The 21,028-nt window shown below is 41.0% G+C and overlaps 1 protein-coding gene, 1 long non-coding RNA gene and 1 pseudogene across 2 annotated transcripts in view; 2 read left to right on the top strand and 1 right to left on the bottom strand.

Moving 5' to 3' along the window:
* itpr3 (inositol 1,4,5-trisphosphate receptor, type 3) overlaps window positions 1-21,028 on the bottom strand; it is a 307,422-nt gene that overhangs the window by 161,077 nt on the left and 125,317 nt on the right. The window lies entirely within an intron of this gene.
* On the top strand, window positions 5,199-5,332 carry LOC148349882 (U2 spliceosomal RNA; annotated as a pseudogene).
* On the top strand, window positions 12,323-20,714 carry LOC148349881 (uncharacterized). The gene is made up of 3 exons (XR_015847212.1): window positions 12,323-12,869; window positions 14,879-14,951; window positions 19,440-20,714. It is a non-coding gene; the product is annotated as an uncharacterized LOC148349881 (long non-coding RNA).

Here is a 21,028-nt window from a genome sequence, read left to right as displayed (position 1 = left end):
TAAATGCGGAGCTTCGTCTTGCGTGCGATGGTCTGGTGCCGCCAGAGTGGTTTCCAGAGAGACTGCAGAGCAGATGCTGCCAGGGCTCTTCTGCGGAGAATCTCTGGTTTTAGGTCCCCATTGTGTGTCACCATGGACCCCAGATACACAAAGCTCTTGACAGGCTCTACGATGTCGCTACCAATTTGGATGGGAGGTGGATCTGGTCCATCACCAACATACATGAACTTGGTTTTCGTCCAACTCACTTGGAGGCCAAGCCGCGCTGCCTCTTCGCTGTAAATGCCCAGAGCGTCTTTCAGCTGGCTGTAGGAAGTGCTGAGCATGATGGTGTCGTCAGCATACTCCAGGTCAGTCAGGTGGTAGTTGCCGAAAGACACTCCGGGGATGCGCTCACTAACCCTGAACATCAGATGGTCGATGATGCAACTAAAAAGGTCGGGAGCGGCCACGCAGCCTTGACGAACGCCGCTGGAGATAGTAAACCAGTCGGAATCAATGCCGTTGATACGGACACAGCTCTCTGCGTTGCTGTAGAGTAGCTTGAACAGGGCTATGATCTTGGGTGGTGCTCCGAGAACTTGGAGGATGTTCCACAGTGAAGAGTGGCAGACGGTGTCAAAGGCGGCCTTCAGATCAATGAATCCGATATATAGATGGCGATCTTTACGGAATTCACGGGTCTTCTCTATCAGCAAACGGACGGCAGAGATGTGGGGACGGCGGCAGCTTCTGATTGCTGGAAGTGCACGGCTGAGCAAGATCCTGGTAAAGACGTTGCCCGGGATGGAGAGTAAGGTTATACCTCTGTGATTTCCACAGACAAGCCTGTCACCCTTGCATTTCCAGAAGGGCATGATGACTCCTCTGGTCCAGTCGGTGGGCAGCTGCTCCGATTCCCACACCTGGTTGAATAGGCAGGTTAGCCACTCCACCATGCCATCACCGCCGGCCTTGAGCATCTCGCCGGGAATGGCACAGATGCCGGGGGCTTTCTTTGTGTTCAGCTTCTTCAGAGCAGCTCTCACTTCCTCGGGTGTTACAGGGTCTGTGCAGCAGGCGTCGCTAGGAGGTGCTGTGTTTGCAGCCACTAGGAGGGTGGGATCAGCCGGGATGGTGCTGTGCTGCAAGAGGAGGCTAAAGTGCTCCTTCCAGCGCGCGAGACAGTTGGCTTCTGTCATGATGAGGTTGCAGTCTGAGTCTTTACCAGGGCTGTCTTTATGTGTGGGCCGCTACGGGCTTGGCGTAGTAGACTGAATACGCGGCTCATGTTGTTGTTGTTGGCCGCGGACTCAAGCTGTTGGGCTTCTGCCTGCCAAAACCTCTCCCTATCTTCAGCAATGGCCACATTGCGCAGGCGGTTCAGTCTCCGATACTCCGTGAGGTCGCCTCGGAGCCGGGCCTCACGCCGCTGGTCTATGATGTTTAGTGTCCTCTCTGATATCCAGGGCTTTCTCGGGGAGGATCGCGGGCGTCCGAGGACATTGTGAGCAGACTGGAGGACACTTTCCTTGAAGGCCGCCCAGTCTGTCAGCTTGTCAGGAGCCAGGGCATCGAGAGTGCGGTGGATGGAGCAACTGAAGTCACTGGCGATGTTGGGGTCGCTGAGTCGGGAGGAGTCGGGGCGAGGCAGAGTCTTGTGCTGGTTGGCTCGGAGCTTTAGCTTGAGCTGGGCCACCAGCAGACGATGGTCTGTGTTGCCAAGCTGTGCTCCTCTGAACACCCGGCAGTTGGTTACAAACGACTTCCAGCGTCGTGATATCAGGATGTGGTCCAATGCCTTCCTGGTTCTGCCATCTGGGCTGTACCACGTCCAGTGATGGATGCATTTCCGGGGAAACCAGGTGTCAGCAACACAAAGGTTGTTTTGGTGGCAGAGGAGGAGGAGGCGGTTGCCATTGTCGTTTGTTGTGCTGTCAACGAAGGTGGTGCCGACAGGTGAGCCGGGGGGCCGATCATTGCTGGATAGAGTGGCGTTGGCATCAGTGAGGATGATGGTGACATCGTGTGGTGGGGCTTGGTCGACAGCCTGGTGGAGTTGGTCAAAGAACGCGTCCTTCGCATCCTCATCAGCGACATCAGTGGGGGCGTAGGCGACGATCACTGTCATCTTGCCGTGATGGCGGAGGAAGCGAGCAGACAGTAGTCTGTCGCTTATTGGTGTCCAGCTGATGAGGGACCTCCGGAGGGCTTTTGTAATGGCGAGAGCCACACCGTAAAGGCCGGTCCGACTCTCGGGGCCACTCCAGATGTAGCAATGGTTGCCAGCTGTTGTTTCACCATTGCCTTGCCATCGTACTTCACAGAGCCCTGCCAGGGTGATGTTATAGCGACAGAGCTCTCGGGACAGCAGGGTGGCAGCTCCGGGGCGAAGGAGTGTCTGGACATTCCAGGTGGCGACACGGGTCTTACGACGAAGGTCGATCCGTACTCGTTGGTCGGGGGCAGGCTGGGGTCCGTTACCGTGTTGGTCAGTCCGGCTTCTTTCTCTGGTCAGTTTCGTAACAAAGGGGGTTTTCTCCTGGGTGAGTTGTTAGCCCTCCGCAGGATAGTCGGTTGGTGGGGCTGCCACCTCACAGCGTACCGACACGCTGGGGTCTTTGTTTGTCTGGAACCTACCCCGGAGACCGGCCCGCCATGGGTAACCCTACCAGGAGCAAGCTCCCGACGGTATCGCTCTCCAGGGTCACTGGAACACGCAAGCTCCCTCGCCGCATCAAGGCCAGACCCATACGAGGGACATTCCCGAAAAGTGATATAAAAGTGAGATAAAACGAGGTAAAAGTGGTGATAGTAGCTAGGGGATGCAAATCTCGGCAGGGATGCATTTCTCGGCATACCACCGGCTCTAAGAGGAGATACCTGGGGCTGAACGGCAGAAAAGCAGGAGGCTGGACAAACCAAAACATGTAGTAAGCAACCAGTGTAACAGGGAGCCAACATTAACAAACTACCACAGCAACAAACACAAACTCAACCGGGAGAAAAAAACATTGAGCACAGCAGGATAGCCAGCTAGCGACTGTTAACATGGCTAACGTAGATCAAACAAAACGGCAAACCTTCAGAAGCCATTGCAGTGATTTTTTTTAGTTGGGACAAAATAGACCAAAACCGTCTATATCCTCTAAACGGTTCAAGAACAGTATTTAATTTACTTTGGGTATGTCTTGGATTGGGATTTGAGGCAAATTTTACAGTAACGGTTAGGGATTAATATATTGGGGGACAACGCTCCGCTGTTAACATTCATGAGTACTTCCACAAACACGAGTGCATTGCGTGTGACGTCAAGTGTCCTCAAGTCGCATAGAGGTCGCATTTAGTCGAAAATATGAACGATCTAACATCAGATTTAACAAAAAATCTGAATTGAGCATTGAAGGTATTATATATTTTTTCAATTAGGCATAGAACATGTAGTGTTCAACTCCACAATCATGCAGATATGTTCCAATATAGTCCACGTGGATCTCAAGAAAATAATTCTCAAAGTAGACAGTTTACCTCACATCTCCCAGAGCTGTGACATCATCGGAAAACAACAAGGACTCAAAACAGATGGTGATTGTAGTCAACAGCGATTGCATAAGGCTCTTTTTTGCTTTAAGTAATTGGAACTTGCCTCCTATGTTGCTGGGGGACTTCTGAGTGTTCTGTCTAAGTTGCATGCTTTGATCATCACAAGCTGCTTGGGGTAAGTTTACCTGCCAGCATGTACATCGTGCACTCCTTTTTGCCTTCGTCTACTTTTAGGTATGTAATTGAAACTTTTCTTTTTGTGTTTTTGCTGCATTTCTTGCAATAAATGTATTATTGTCGAGATCGCTACCCCTTAGCTTGCGGCTTCCTGAAAGCTTCCAGTTTTGTATGATAAGGGATATTTAGTTTTGTAAAAAAAATGCATTATTTTAAAACATTTCTGTAGTATTACCTGTATTTTTTTCGTAGACACACAGAAGGACAATGGGGACAAAGTTAGCACCAAAACATTTTTAATAGTTGTACTGTAGGGTACATTAAACTATAAATGTGTGTATTTTTATGTTATCCGATTTGCTGAGGATGATGTATGGTCTCACTGCACTTCTGCTGATAAAACCTAAGGCAACAAACATATCATGCTGTCTTCAATGATTGGTTTTCTAAATTTCCTCAAGATGGCAAAACAGCATCCAGCCATCTGTGCTTGAGTATAAATGAGCTGGGTTGTTCTCAAACAGATATATCCTGTTTCGCACTTTGTGAGAAAGTCACCATTGTTCATTGTGTTTAAGGTCACGATTCAGCTGTCTTCAATGATCGATTTTCTAGTTAAAGTTTCAAGTCTTATCCTGTTTTGCAATCTCACGACTGGAACTGCATAAATAGGTGACTAGAACACATTCGGCAGAACTAAGACTTCTGTCTTTTTATTTCACATGTGGGCGGACTGAACTAAAGTAAGGGGCCGGTCACACAGACATTTGCGGCTGAATCACGGCCAGAAATTTCTGCCTTTGAGGCGGACGCTATAGGACGTATTGAGATCGCCAATCAGACGAAATACGGCAGTGCATAACACGAAGTCGGAAATTGGCGCGCGGGTGGCAGCGCGAAAAAATTTAGCGCTGTTCAATTCTTGAGAGCGCGGGAACACAGCCTTTCACGAGTTTATCGAGGCTGGACCACGGCCGTAAACTTCTGGCCGTGAAGCAGATGTCGTTGGGCGCTGTTGGACGTTTTGAGACCGCCATATAGACGAGATAGAGCAGTGCTTTACTCGCGGTCGGAAATTTTCACGTGGTTGGCCGCGTTCAAAACTTTTGAGCTGCTCAAAAGTTTGAGCACGTGTTAAACCGCGTGCCGCACACGTGGTCAACACGTGGAAATGACGCGGAACGACGTGCTCTGGCCGCGGCCAGGGCGTAGTTACACATGGGTAGGACGGGAAATTTCAGCAGGTAATCGTGGGTGGAGCATGGTAATAGCATGTTCTGCGCCTGTATCGCGGTGTTATTACGTGAAATTAGCGTGTTACGCGTGTGACAGTCAAACGCCTTTCTCCGCGTATATACAGCGCGATTTGCCGAGCACACAGTTGTGGTCGTGACGTCAAGGGGGTGAACATGGATCACCATCAGCGTAGTTTCTCTTCATTTCGAATAAATCTTTCGGTGCATTCTCAATGGTCGCAACAAGGCTTTGATGCTAAGTCCTTAGCTTGGCCTTTTGGCCGACTGTGATTTTTGGACTGTGAACTTTTATGAAGGACATTTAGAATAAGAGCTTGCTCTGTCCACTCCACGCATCGGCCCGGTATTGCAGTACCTCCGGGAACGATGCATTCGCAATAATCGCAGCAAGGCTTTAGGGCTAGGACCTTAGCTGGGCCTTTTGGCTGAGAGTAAGGGTCCCGACCCCTAGGCTTTGTAGTGTTTTATGAACTGACCGATAACGGATAATGGATAATGAATAAAGAAGAAGAACAATAACCCTTAAAAAACCCTTTTGGCCGAGAGTAAGAGTCCCGGCTCCTAAGCTTTGTAACGTATTATGAACTGATCGTTATTGGATAATGAGTAAAAAAAATAGATCAAATACACTCAACAAACCCCTCCCCCCTCCCCGTCAGTGTAGTGATACCGTCTTGACCTATATCTAATACTTCGCATTTCTTATCGGGATAATAAAATAAAAATGATGCCATAGCTTGAATTCTTGATTTTCACGGGACTGTGTCTAGAGCGTTTATAAAATCTACAGCCCGAGAAATGCATCCCTGCCGAGATTTGCATCTCCTCGGTTCTCCAACCGCTTTTACCTCGTTTTATAACACTTTTAGGGAATGTAATGGCGAACATATGACCAAATCCACTTCGTCTTGCTTTCGTTGGGAATGTAATACAACATAATCCATTCCGTCTTTGTTTTTGTTGTGAACGTAATCGGACGGTAAATCCTCCCCCCCTCGCGTGAACGCGCATTCTGCTGCGCTTCCATCAAAAGCGATCGTATTCTATATGAAACGCTTATTAAAACAGTAAAGCGAGCTAATTATAATAATTGGGAGATCCTAGTCAATATAACGCGTTTATTTAAACAATAAAGTGCGATCGTATTTTACAAGATGCGTTTATTAACGCGGATGAAAAGGTCAAAAGCGATCGCAGCAGAATGCGCGTTCACGCGAGGGTGTGGGGGGGTGGGTGTGTTGCGTAGGAGTCGGATTTGGGCACAACACCGGCTCGGGAGCTTTTATACCCGTGGTCCACACGAGAAAATGACGCAAAAATGACGCGATGAGGAAGCGGAACAGTCGCCGGCGTCTTTTTTCCGGCCATACCACAGACGAACGGCGGGTTGTCAAATTTTGCGCATTTTCCATCCCGGGCAACCACGGGCAAAAAAAAAACGCAAAATTTTAGCCGTGATTCAGCCGCAAATGTCTGTGTGACCGGCCCCTAATAGAGGTTTAGAGCCCACATTAAATTGGTGGCCAGTACGGGGACTTCAACATACGGATGACGAGGGATTGACACCTGTTGGCTTGAACTGTCGACAGTGATTCATCGAACGACAAATGGTGCCTTTGAGTCCAGTGCCCGTGTTTTCGAAGCTTCGCTGCCCCAGCGACCGATGACGGAGTCCATGACCCATGGGGTAACCAAATTTTAAATATTTCTAAAAGAGTTAACTCTGTGGGTTTAACTATGTGGAGTTAACTGTATGGATATAACTATGTAGAGTTAAATTTGTGGAATAAACTCTGGAATTAACTGTGTGAGAACACGTATAGATTGGATAAAGGAGAGACACGAGAAAAGAAAAAGAAAAAGTGTTCTTCTTACAAGAAAAGTGATCATTCTCGTTCAATGTGTTTCCAGGCCCTGTATGTTACATGTTGTGTGATGATGTTTGTCTGTCTCTTTCTGTCTTGAGAGCTTTGTGTCTTAAAAATTGTTTAATGTTTTCAAAAGAGCTCACAATGTCGTGAAAGGGATTTTTAGGCAAGGTGTTTTGGTTCATACAAGGAATCAAAAAAAAAATGTCAACATAAGCAGTGCGATAAATTAAGGCCGGGGAAGGCAAGGAAGGACTAATTGAGTGAATTTGGATGGATTATTTCAAAATAACGGCATATTAGCACAGAAAGAGTTAATTATTAATAACGTTCCGTTGCAATCACTGAATAAGATTTGCTTTCTTTTTCAAAAACAGAGTTTCAAAAATGAAATATGAGTTGATAAGCCATATTTTAGTGACTATTATGGGTCATTCTATATAGAATCAGTGAGTAAAGATAGTTGATTCTGTAGCAGTCGTTGATTGTATTGAGAGTAAATTACAATTAAAAAAATTCAAGTGGAGTTCATTGGCATTTTTGATTTTGATAAGCGAATTTACACTCTCCGCTTTGGAATTGTTGATTGTTGATGTGCAGTGTTCTGGTTTGGATTTCACTTGGTTAAACATTTGCAGGCGGCACGGCGCCTAAGTGGTTAGCGCGCCGTGGCACAGTTCTGACGTCATGGGTTCAGGAAGGGCTGCCAGCCTCCCTGTGTGGAGTTTGTATGTTCCCCATGCCTGCGTGGTTTTAGACATTCCAGTGAAAGAAAAGTCTGCCTTATTGTGCATAGAAGATGGTGAGTGATAAGCAGGGTTGGGTAGGGTTACTTTAACTTGATTACTTTCAATTACTTTTGTATTACCCCAATACCAAATATGCTAATAAAAGACAAAAGAAACTAAATATGAATTAAATTACTAAATTTTGTGCAGGCTTGGGGTGTAACGGAATACATGGAACGGCAAAAATGATGTTGGCAAGCTGTTTGGATTTATTTTCATTTTGTTTCTGTCGCATTTTATGTTAGTTTTGTCGGAGATCAAAACGATCAAAGCCAGGAGAGAAAGCTTACCACGTGTTGTGAGTCATAATTTTATTCATACTATTAGTTTCTTTTGTCTTTTATTAGCATATTTGGTATTGGAGTAATCCAAAAGTAATTGAAAGTAATCAAGTTAAAGTAACCCTACCCAACCCTGGTGATAAGCTCATTCGTCTTCTCGTGCGTGAGGGGAGTGGCCAGCGTGAATTTGTGTGTGCTTGATGACTCATACCGTAATTTTTTAAGTAGTTTTTAAGTTTCTCCTTTTAACAATAGATTCTGGTGCCTCATCAATGTTACTGCTGCTGGATCTCAGCGCTGATTTTGATACGGTCGACCACAACATATTATTGGTTCGTCTAGAACGCATTGGTATCTCAGGAACTGTACTCTCGTGGTTTAGGTCCTACCTGTCAGACAGGATGCAATGTGTTAACTATGGCAATCTGACCTCTAAACAATCTAATGTCCCTTGTGGTGTTCCTCAAGGCTCTGTACTTGGCCCCCTTCTTTTTAGTATTTATATGATCCCGCTTGGTGACATTATCCGCAAGTATAATATTAGTTTCCATTGCTATGCAGATGACACTCAACTGTATGTGCCACTGGAAAAAAATGGACATTTAAGTTTTAGAAATCTGGAGGCTTGCCTTACTGAGATTCAAAGATGGATGTCAAATAATTTTTTACGCCTTAACCCAGAAAAAAATGAAATGTTGATTATTGGTCCAGCTCACTGTCGTCAGTTGTTTTCAAACACTACCCTGAACCTAGACAAATGTAATATCACCCATAGTGACTCAGTCAAAAATCTAGGTGTTATATTTGATCCTAATCTGTCGTTTCAGTTACACGTGAAAAATATTACTAGATTAGCTTTCTACCACCTCCGTAATATTGCGAAGATTCGTTCGATGCTGTCCCAATCAGATGCAGAGATTTTAATTCATGCGGTTATTACTTCTCGGCTCGATTACTGTAATGTATTGCTTTCTGGTCTCCCGATGTCTAGCATTAAAAGTTTGCAGCTGGTTCAGAATGCGGCAGCCAGACTTTTGACTAAGACCAAAAAGTTTGAGCATATTACTCCTGTATTGGCCAACTTGCACTGGCTCCCAGTCCACTTAAGATGTGACTTTAAGGTTCTCTTATTAACATATAAATGTTTGCATGGGCTTGCACCCTCTTATCTCTCCGATTTGATTTCCCCCTATGTTCCTGCACGGAGTCTGCGCTCGGAAAATGCCGGTCTACTTGTGACTCCGAGAGCCAAGAAGTCTGCGGGCTCGAGAGCGTTCTCCATCCGGGCCCCGGTGTTATGGAACGCCCTGCCTCTGGAGATAAGATCTGCAACCTCAACGGAAGTTTTTAAATCGAGGCTTAAGACACACTTCTATTCCAAAGCATATGATTGATGCCCACCTCATATTCTGTTTTGTCCTGTCTTTTTCCGACGCCTGCCTGGCTGATACGAAGGAGAAGGATGATTTGGGATGGGTCAGCGGACCGGCGTCTGACCTGCAGCATGTCAACCCCTGCATTTACCAGCTGGCAGAGACGGGAGGCAGCGTCGTGGCCGTCATAGACTTTCTGGACTGGTTTGCAGGCTGGGGGCGTCGTTGATGTCATGCACTTTCCGGACATTTTCAACATCTTACCTTATGTTTACTATTATGTGTACAGTAATGCTAATTGTAATTCACCCTGGTCAATCCTGGAAGGGGGATTACCACATGTGAGGTCCTTTCTCAAGGTTTCTCTTTTCTCCTCACACTGAGGTTTTTGAGTTTTCCTTGCCCGCATGCTGGTTTAAGATCAGGTAATTGTGTAATTTTGTAACTGTAATCCTGTGCAGTCCTTTGAGACATTTTTGTGATTAAGGGCTATATAAATAAATTTGACTTGACTTGACTTGAGGAGCGCAGTACAATTGACAAACCATAACCAAATATAAAACAAAAGTTGATTTATGTATCTTGGTTAAATAAAAAAAAAAGATTCGCCCATCCTAAGAGCGTTTTAAAAGACAATGAAGAATAGTTTAATTAATCATAAGAAAGATCATACGAATTTAAAAATAGCAGATTAGTCGATCTTGAGATGGATCATGAGAATTTAAGAATGTGACTAGACGGAAAATAATATGGATAAAACTGGTTAATTCATCTTTTTTTAAACCAGCTCGGTAGCCTATATGGTAGGGCGCCCGCTCTGAGACTGGGAGATCGCTGGTTCAAGCCTCGGCCGAGTCATACATAAGACAGCGTCGTGGCCGTCATAGACTTTCTGGACTGGTTTGCAGGCTGGGGGCGTCGTTGATGTCATGCACTTTCCGGACATTTTCAACATCTTACCTTATGTTTACTATTATGTGTACAGTAATGCTAATTGTAATTCACCCTGGTCAATCCTGGAAGGGGGATTACCACATGTGAGGTCCTTTCTCAAGGTTTCTCTTTTCTCCTCACACTGAGGTTTTTGAGTTTTGCTTGCCCGCATGCTGGTTTAAGATCAGGTAATTGTGTAATTTTGTAACTGTAATCCTGTGCAGTCCTTTGAGACATTTTTGTGATTAAGGGCTATATAAATAAATTTGACTTGACTTGACTTGACTTACAACATTAGTACTCATTGCCTCCCTGCTTGGCACTCAGCATTAAGGGTTGGAATTGGGGGGTTTGGTCACCTAATGACTAAAATGGCTGCGCCTTGTTTGGCTGCGGCTGCATCAGCTCGCTACAGTTTAACTGTACGTGTCAGTTGTATCGACATTTCGTTATGTGTGCATTGTTACAAAGAATGACAATAAAAGTAAATTCTATTCTATCTTCTTTTTTTATTGTTTAATTCATAATGATATTTATCAAATTCCATGCAAAAAAGCACTTCTTTGCTAGACCTATTGTATTTCGGTAATTTCCATTGCATATGAGTTTGTATGTTCTCCCCGTGCTTGCGTGGGTTTCCTCCGGGCACTCCCGTTTCCTCCCACGTTCCAAAAACATGCATTTCAGGTGAATTGGCCGGTCCAAATTGTCCCTAGGTGTGAATGAGCGAATGAGTTGTCTGTCCCCGTGTGCCCTGCGATTGGCTGGCAACCAGTTCAGGGTGTCCCCTGCCCACTGCCCGGAGATGACTGGGAATTTGAGTTTGTTGAGTATAAAAAGCTCAAAAGTGATTTGTATTTTTTCTTTTTTTATTCTATGTTTACTGTGTTTTTCAGTGTTAACGTTTAATTGTTAATTTTGCTGTATTTCTCCTACATTTAAGTAATTCATAATAATACATAATAAATGGTAAAATATGGATTAAACAAAAAAAAAATAATAGCCATTTGGGAGTCGAAAGAGCCAGCTCTTTTTAATGAGCAAAGCCGAAAAAGCCAGGTCTCTAAAAAGAGTTGGAATTTCCATTTCTACAACAGACCATTTGAGTTAGATCAATATCACTTTATCACTTTATATTGTTTACTGCTGATATAAATAATATCATATAATAACATGATATTGATGACTGTTTTTGCACTTGTATAATAAATCTATTGGTAGTGAGGCGCAATAAATATTTTCTTCTCTATTCAACTGACTCGAATACTGCTCCAAAAATTTCAAATATTTTGACAATCAACTTATTTTTTAAAGGAACGGATGTAGTTACTTTTCCTCCTAACTACTTACTTTTACTATAGAGTAACTCAGTTACTAACTCAGTTACTTTTTGGAAGAAATAGTGCGTAACTATAACTCATTACTTTTTTAAAGTAATGTGCCCAACACTGGTCTCTAAGCCAGGTGTGTCGAATTAATTCGATCTGGGGGCCCGCGGACTGCCTGTTCAACACCTGTGCTCCAAACAATACATTGTAACTATATGTTTGCCCATTAATCGCGACTGTCGTTTATTTTTATTTGTCTTTATTACATGTTAACCCTTTAAGGGCCAAGTCTAACTAATTGTGTTGCATACAATGTTAAACTACTTCGTCATCAATGACAATAAATACAATTAAGTTGTTGCTACTATTCCCAATGGCCAAACCTTTTTTGGTCATTTTTTATTCATGGCATGAATGTAATGTCAAATATGAAAAAAAATCCTAAAAATGCCACAAAATGGAATTATGTCCTTGCTCTGCCTTGTGGTGAAAAAAAATGTAGAGTAGTCTTAAGCACTCTCTACAGTCCAACATGGTAATTGTTTTGGAAGAGAAAGTGAAAGCAGCAGAAACACGGAGACTGAAGCATTACTGAAGCACTACTGAAGCACGGTGTCACGCTCTGTAAAAAGTCCTCAAATTTGTTGTTGTGTTGGACAATTATTGTCTGTAAGAATGAAACAGATTGTGATGACTTTCTAGATATACTGTTTTTTGTTTATTGTAGGATTTTGTGCACATTTTCGTACTTTTGTGTGACTCGGTATTCGCCTGTGTTAGCTGATAGGTTGGTTGTTTTGGTTGTAACATTTCTCAGAATTCACTGTGTGAATATAACTTGTTTTTATATTCCTAAATATAAAAACAATCTTTCACACACACACATGAAGTAACGGTTCAATAATCAGTCTATTTGCATCTCTTGTACGTTTATCAGTTTTGTACTCTTTTATTTTGAAGTTGCATTTCCGGTGTATTTATCTGTTTCCTGTGTGACTAAAGTTAACTAGACACACGGGGGCGCGCAGTGTGGCCGGGAGCCCAGCCGGGGCGAGTGGTGTTTGGGCCATCACCAATGCTAATAAATTGTATTTACCTTAATGCTTGTTTTTATTTGTTTAATTCTGCCAACATAGAGTTCATATAAGTTTTAACTTCATCAATTTGGTGCCGAGAAACCCGCTTGGACCTCCTTTTGTTGTCCAATGAAGTCCGGTTGAGAGAACAAAGAACAAAGAAGCACATTGGAAGCTAAAATGGCATTTAGCAACATGATGTTAGCATTCTGGAGTCTTGGACGGACTCAGGGAGGCTCCAAAAGAACCAGACTGGCATTTATTCAGGTAAGAACATGCATCAATGTATAAATTTGGAATAATTTTAGGATGAAACCATTTTTAAAATTAGATATAAAATTAAGTTTTTCCACAGAAGGAAATAGTGTCGACACACATCCAAGAAAAAGTATGACGGATTCAGATAAACTTTGTGAGAACAGAGTATCTAAGAGGATACTATTTTACCACGCAAACTAGTTTGAGACGGTTAGGGGGCATATAATAAAGGGGCACCCAAGACAATTATAATGAAGACATAATAATTGTAAACACTCAAAACTAAAAAAAGTTTGTGACGATTCAGATGAACTGAAGAACCCGCGCGGGGGGAGGGTAAGAGAAGGCTCGCCCTCAAACAATGGGTTGTAAAAAAGAAAAAATAAGACCCTTTCTGTACAGGAAAACTTACCAAAAGTTAATTAAATAAACTACACGGCTTCAGATAGTGTACACTAACTAAATTAGAATAGATAGAAAGGAAAAAAAAGGAACGTCGCATTTGAAGTGCTCTTTGAATCGAGAAAAACGTTTTTTTTAAGAGTAAAACCGTTCAAAATATGTTGAATTGGGTGGAACCGATAGCACATCTCGTTAGGAATCGAAAACGTTCGTTTTTTTGAAAATTGGCGTTTGACGCTAAGGGTGTGCAAAATAACACCGAGGGCCTACGGGGTTCCCCCCCAAAAAAATTTCGGTCCAAATTTTTTTTTTTTTTTTTTTCAATTGGAAAACGATAAATTCAGGAGTGGAAAGTTTAGAAAACTTATGTTTGAGTTATTTTAGATGCGTTAAATGAAGTTTATGCCAGAATAACACTTAGAAAAGATACAATAACAAAAAAAAGATAGAATATTCCGGTTTTCAGTTCAAAATTAGAAAATTAAGGACTGAAAAGATGAGGAAAAATCAAATTGAGCGAATTGGAATGGATTAATTTGAGATAAAAGGATTTTTATACAAAATTATTGAAAAAGAGCGAATAAATACTTTATTTTCAATGAATATGGAGGGAAAATTCATTGAGTGGAATAAAAATGATAAAATGACCCGTTGTAGATCAATACACGTCATTTTTACATTTAAACTGGTAAGCTAAAAAGCTAGTGTTAGAAGGTGCAAAGGAAAAAGTGTTATGTTGGGAATGGATTGTTGGCAAAGCATGTAAGGAAGTTACAAATACAGAAAGATGAGAGTTGGTAGAAGGAAATAAAAAGGGGAAAAGGAAGTAAATTATTAAGAAGAAGAGCAAGGAGAATTCAAGTAAGAAAAGGAAAAAATGCAAAAGAGAAAAGTTAATAAAATCAAAATAATTCGCTGAAAATTGGATATGAAAAACTTGCGACAAAAGTATGAAAAACAACACATTATATAGTATTTTTGCAGTCCCTCATGGTCTTGAAAAGCACTATATAAATGCAAACCATTCATAATAGAATAGAATATACCTTTACTGACATAGTTACAAAATGGGTTAACATATTGTGACTGACAATGAAATTTGGCATGACAATCCATCTTCAAAGTGAGGTAAAGGAATAGAGAAGATAAGGTTATAGTTATAATTGATACAATATTTGCACAAAAATATTTGCATGTAAGATGTTACATACAGTTGAGGTTTGTGTAATATGCATTTGGTGAATAGTCATCGTAGTGAAAAAAAGTTGTCAGCATTGTGCAAAACATGTGACAGTATTTTTATAGATAAGCTATAAAAATAAGAGAATTATTTAAAGGATGAAAATCTAATTGAAGGCAAATGAACATAGACATAACATATTGTTTTGCTTAAGAACAAGAAATGAGATGGCAAAGCATTACAATAATATAAATTCGACTACAAAATTACTATAGTAATACTATACAAACACTACACTATTTCGTTGCCATAATGGTAAATGTTATAGACTACAGAAATAATGTTAGGTAACTATCGTGAAAACACTACAAAGGAACTAAGGTAAAGTTTGATTTTACAGTAAAAGTGTTGCACTAACGATGTTTTTGAGTTTTAGAATTTGGTTCTTGTCTCATTTGGCCTCAACAACCTGCTGAGGAGAAAATGGGAGAAAGAACGATGAAGAAAAGGTAGCACTAATAACGATGATGAAGATATTACATGGGATGAACAATGGTGATAGAAAAAACAATTTGATGATATTAAAGGAATATGCCAACACGAAGGGCGTTACAGGTGAGATGCAGAAAATGTTTTGTGTTCATATGCGGCCGGTATGAATCATAAGCATGATAGGTAAATCTCATCAGCTGCACCGCTTGTCCTCAGTGGGGTAGCAGCGATCATCAGGCAGCGTTTGGAGGACACCCTGAACTGGTTAACAGCCAATTGCAGGGCACACAAAGATAGACAATTCACTAGCTCAATCACATGTAGGGACAATTTGGACAAGCCAGTCCACCTGAAATGCATGTTTTTGAAAGAGGTAAGTAAACCGGATAGCCGGAGGAAACTAACGTAAACAATGAGAGCATGCAGGCTTCGCACAGGAGCCCAGTGGCTGGTTTTGAACACACACACCTGTTCCCAGGTCCTTAGTACCGCCGCACACGTGCTGGCCACTGCGTCACCGTGCTGCACACACATATATAATAAATATATATATATATATATATATATATATATATATATATATATATATATATATGAAACAATTTTAAAACTGAACTATCAATAATGATAATATGATAGGGATTTTGAATTCCGTGTACTAGCTTGCTAAAAGATTTATAGATCTAGGCAGCGATCTATGAACCCCGTAAATTTGGTGATACAGAGATCGAAGTTATGAATCGGTGACAAATATAGTAGATATCTGCGTATTCATTCAGTTTTGATCATCTAATTATTAATTTATTTTTTGCATTTGTTGATGGTAATGGCGAATAACAAGCTTGCTTTTTTCCATTTTTCTACTTTCTGTACTCCTTTCCTTAACATCTTAGTACAACATAATTCGTGATATCATCAAAGCAAATGAGCCGTTTAAAAGCAAGCTCTCTTTGATGAATTGAAGAAGGGAAAAAAAAAGCCGCTTGTCTAAAAAAAAAAAACTGACTTTAACCTTTGCTTGACAAGAATTACCACCAACAATGGCGTAATCTCGAAGCGACGAGATCTCATTAGCTAAGATCGGCGTGCAGAAAAATAAAAACTCATACAGCAAAACCAAAATAACAATAAGGCTTGTAATGCGTTAAATCTTTGTTAAAAAATAAACTAAATGATAATGACAATTTAAAGGGAAAAAAGTTGCGTCCCCAGCATAAATGACATGGGGAAATGAAAACACTGAGTGTATAATACAAGATAATTATACAGAATAGTTTAAAAGAAAGAATATTTGAGTAACCAAACTAATCATTTCTCGTTGAATATGCGAATAGCAAAAGGGTAATAACTTAAGACGTGTAGTTTTGCTCCTAATAAAGCAAGGACGAGTAAAGAAGATGACTGGAAACCGTCCATAAATTTAGTGTCCATCTTCTCGTTCGTAAATAGACAAATTCAACAGAGGCGTAATAAGTAAAAAGATTATTTCCTTAGCTGTTTTCATATTCAGTAATAGATAACTCTCAATAAAATAATGCAGGTCATTTGAACCATTTCAAATAATCAAATTTTGAAAGAAATTCGAAAATGACGACAAATTAACACAGAAAAGAAAAATTCGAGACTAGAAATCATTAATGACATAGCTGAAGCTATTTCAGTCACTGAATGAAATGTTTCTTTTAAAAAGGAAAAAAGAAACAAGTATTAATAGTCGGACCAGATCATGTTGATTTGTATAGCCTTAATCACAAGGGATCTCGAAGGGCTGCATAGAACGAAGACTAATGCGTAAAAACAAAGATTGTTGCGCGGGATAAAGATTATGATAATAATAAATACTACTCAACAAGATAATTCATAAATGACAAGTATGTATTGCTCTATATTGAATCAATAACAAAAGATTGATTATGATTACAGAGAGAGGAAAATGCAATTAGAAAGTTTTGACATTAAATTCGATTTGGCATTTTGTGAGGTTTGTTTTTTAGATCTTTTGAGTTTTTTGATGTTTAGATAGTGTAAGGGTTTGGAATTTTGACAAATTTAGCCCAAAGGACAATTGGGAGGACAATTGATTACACACTGAATTTTTTAGAATGAGTGTTACGATTGATAAATGATTAATAAATGTTAAACAAATACTGATTTCGAGACATATCATGCTAATTTAAAAATAATTGCAAGGGAAATAAATGGATAGAAATTGATTAAATTAAGATAATGTCTACTAGTACTTAAATTTAGAGAAAAATTTAAGACATTGAATAATCCGGGGGCAGCACGGCGGCGCAGTGGTTAGCGCTTGTGCGGCACAGTTCATGTCATGGGAACCTGTCTTGGGTTCAAATCCAGCTACAGACTTCCTGTGCGGAGTTTGTATGTTCTCCCCGTGCTTGCGTGGGTTTCCTCCGGGCACTCCGGTTTCCTCCCACGTTCCAAAAACATGCATTTCAGGTGAATTGGCCGGTCCAAATTGTCCCTAGGTGTGAATGAGCGAATGAGTTGTCTGTCCCTGTGTGCCCTGCGATTGGCTGGCAACCAGTTCAGGGTGTCCCCCGCCCACTGCCCGGAGATGGCTGGGATGGGCTCCAGCCCCCCCGCGACCCTACTGAGGATAAGCGGTGTAGCTGATGATGATGATGAATAATCCGGCTAAATTACTAAAAAAAGTCCCAGTACGTAAGCACAATAGATTAATCAGACTCTTAAGTGCCAGTGAATTCCACAAAAGACTTTCTTTTCTTTTTGAAAGTCAATGCACTTTCCAAAGGACATATCAATCCGTCAAAAAGAGGTCATGGACAAAAATTATTTGCTAAAAGGGGGAAAAACAGTTGAGAAAAAAAGCATCAGTCATCCATTATCTGCGCTCATCAACAACAAGATCAAGGGGGTGATGGAGCACATCCCAACTGCACTCATCAACAACGAGATCAAGGGGGTGATTGAGCACATCCCAGCTGCTTTTCAGACAGCTAACAGGAGATTCCTGCACTCGTTGTCAGTGGAACTGACAAAAAAAGACAATAAAGTCATTTCGTGTTTGACATGGACACATTTTGAAAAATAATTTATGATGGGCCAAAAGCAACATTCAAATGGTGAATGTAATGTGGAATACGCAAATCAAAAACTGAAACACAACAACAGAACCAGCGACCGCTTTGAGACTGGGAGGTCGCTGGTTCGCGCCTCGGCCGAGACATACCTAATTGGTATAATGGCGGCGCCCTCTGTTGGCTGCGGCTGCATCGACTCGCTACAACGGGTCAGGTGTATCGACATTTCGTTCTGTGTACATTGTTACAAAGAATGACAATACAAAGGAAATTATTATTATTATTATTATTATTATTCAAGAATACGTCTGCTTGAAGTTATGTAGCGTCTTGTTAATACAAAGTGTAAATGTACGTGAGGAAGATTGATTAATTCATCTTGCAAATTTATAAATGCTGTCTTATTTCACTCGTATTGATAGATAGTGAACTTGGGTTTTAACTCAGGGGGGAAGTTTTGAGACATTCAGTAAAATAAAAGTTAAAACCTAGTTTTGTCCGCAATTGATGAAAAATTGTCTTCTAAATAGGCTCTCCATATAACTGTTTGTTGAGATTCAAATTACAAAATTTGGACGGATAGAAAAATATTACACAAAAGAAATGTTGTAATATAACAAAATTACAATGTTCGTCAAATTGATTAACAATAATCGATTAGAATAACCATTCACCATTAGATTATCGCCCACATTGAGAACATTTTTGGATGGTATTTTTCATTTTTGGCAAAATCATTCACTATGAGCATGAATTACTGGCTTTCTTTGCAAAATACTGTTATTTTAAACAAATTTACTTACTGAAAAGATAATACATCGGTTATGATTTTTATAAAGGGCAAAACAAAGAGTGAATCATAACAATAAAAACGTGTTTTCTTGGGTTAAATTGATAATTTAACAATCTACCCTGGTCATCTGCCTCGAGGGGAATGGCCAACAGCAAGATAACACATTGAAAATCAAAAGAAAATGCAAATAAAAACTGCATTCAAATTTATTTTTCGAATATGATCAATCCACAAAAGAGAAAACACTCAATCACTCAAATCAGGGTAAATGATTCTGACAAGGATAATGGTTAAACTGATTCAGTGACTGGATTTAGTGAAAAAGCAAAATTTGAAATTTAGAACTAACAATTTAAATAAATTGTTTATCTTCGAGTTGGAGTTTTGGGATAGAATGCTCAAAATGGATATGGCAACTTATAGTGGGGATTTTTGCTTTCACTTATGATAAAAATAAACATAACTTAAGAAAATATACGAATCTATACTGTAAATGAATTAGTTTTTTTGAGCCACGAAAGTCTCAACAGGGGGAGAGTAAATTATGGGTAACATAAACCATTTAAAAAAAAAAATAAGTCCCCAACTATAGCTTTCCCTGAATATTCAGTTCTAGGGTATTCATTATGCTTTTCTCATCCATACAGGGGATGGTGACCCCTGCTGAACAGATGACGTAGCTCTGTCAGCCCAGGGAGCTTCAAACTTAACCTTTCTTCCCAAGGGCAGCGGTCAGGACTCTGGGGAGTGTGCCAGCACTCTTGCCATCAGCTGTGTCCCCTACACACGTCCGCCACGAGGCAGGAGGTTGTCATCTCAGGGAAGAAGTTAGCTTGCCAAGATCCGAAAAGAGGTGCAGTCCAATGTGGACAACTGGATGGTGTCACCTTATATACAAGCAACACATCATCAAGCCAGGAGGTGTGGGGGTGCCTAACGGTGGCCATGCTCACGAAAAACGGCATCAAAAGCCGCCAATGATGTCCTAATCTATTCTCCCGAAAGAATAGGTATTGCATTCCACAATGATATCTAGAAAACTGGTGGTCGTAAAAGTACCAAAATAAGACTCCTAAAAAACTGTGGGAAGGAAGGAGTTTTGGTTCAATTTCTGCTATTGTTTTGTTGAAAACTTTGGACTTTGCGGACTGCTTTGTTACATTGGTATTAGTTCCCATACATTATACAATTCACATGGACTTAGACAGCGTTGTCTTAAAGGACTTATCCCTACCGGCTAAAGGGAAAACCCCCCAAATGCACACGCGAAGATCCGAGCGGGTAAGGCTAATCGAGCCCCCGTTCATGAAGTCACCCAGGCCCTGTGGAGACATACGCGCAGGCAGGGTTCTTTGTTTTGTGTTTTTTGTTTTTGTTTGTTTTATCTGTGATTCTTATAGTTAACCATCCTTCATTACTACTACGTTTTCTAGTATAAGAAACACTCTCGACCTCATGGAAACGAGGTGGGAGGAGGGGAATTTTTTCCTTTACGAAGGTTTTGCGCCCCTCCACGAAGCTACCAACCTGTTGGATTTCTTAATGATGTACAAACTTGAAACCTCTGGTATTGTTTTCTTCGAAATTAACAACAGGGGGGAAAGATAGGTTGGTTGTTTTGGTTGTAACATTTCTCAGAATTCACTGTGTGAATATAACTTGTTTTTATATTCCTAAATATAAAAACGATCTTTCACACACACACATGAAGTAACGGTTCAATAATCAGTCTATTTGCATCTCTTGTACGTTTATCAGTTTTGTACTCTTTTATTTTAAAGTTGCATTTCCGGTGTATTTATCTGTTTCCTGTGTGACTAAAGTTAACTAGACACACGGGGGCGCGCAGTGTGGCCGGGAGCCCAGCCGGGGCGAGTGGTGTTTGGGCCATCACCAATGCTAATAAATTGTATTTACCTTAATGCTTGTTTTTATTTGTTTAATTCTGCCAACATAGAGTTCATATACGTTTTAACTTTATCATAGATTAGCATGAAATCTTTCTGCATATTTAGCAAGCTAACGGCACTTCATTGTCTTTGGTTCCAGTTGTACGGCAACCTTTTAAGGGTAGTGGTCGAGGCCATTGCCTGAATATACAGCAGTAAAAAGCACAGGAGTCTGGTTATTAAGGACATCGTCCGCTAGCTGTCTAGTTGGCCAAATCTGTGAAACTTGGGAGCAAAGGCAGCATAGCAAAAACACACAAAAGACAAGATGCTCGTCTTACAAAGAA

Source organism: Urocampus carinirostris, chromosome 17 (assembly GCF_059441175.1).
Source record: "Urocampus carinirostris isolate Australia breed hairy pipefish chromosome 17, RoL_Ucar_1.0, whole genome shotgun sequence".
NCBI classification, from domain to species: Eukaryota; Metazoa; Chordata; class Actinopteri; order Syngnathiformes; family Syngnathidae; genus Urocampus; species Urocampus carinirostris.
Note: the sequence above shows the minus strand (reverse complement) of the source record. Positions and strands in the feature narration are given on the sequence as shown.